We start from the raw sequence: 300 nt of genomic DNA, 5'->3' as shown, positions 1-300 counted from the left end.
ACCTTGGCATAGCAAACACGTCTAGACAGGGAGTACCACCATCTCTGGAGCTCTCTTACTCCTATACTTATGTTCTGGCCGTGGACCTTTGCTTGTTCGTTCCTAGAGCTTCAGGATACGAGAACTTCTGCCCAGGAGGCCTTCTGGGTTTCTTATTTAGCTTTTAATTAGTAATTGTTTTTAGCCTTTCATTTACTTTCTGGAAAGCATCAATAGCTCCCGGCAACAGCTATGAAATTCTATAATCCTTAGAATTACTCTTTCCTGGCTCGGCGCCTGTGGCTCAAGTGGCTAAGGCGC

This window comes from Otolemur garnettii, unplaced genomic scaffold (assembly GCF_000181295.1).
Source record: "Otolemur garnettii isolate 467f Iridium unplaced genomic scaffold, OtoGar3 scaffold00141, whole genome shotgun sequence".
NCBI classification, from domain to species: Eukaryota; Metazoa; Chordata; class Mammalia; order Primates; family Galagidae; genus Otolemur; species Otolemur garnettii.
Note: the sequence above shows the minus strand (reverse complement) of the source record.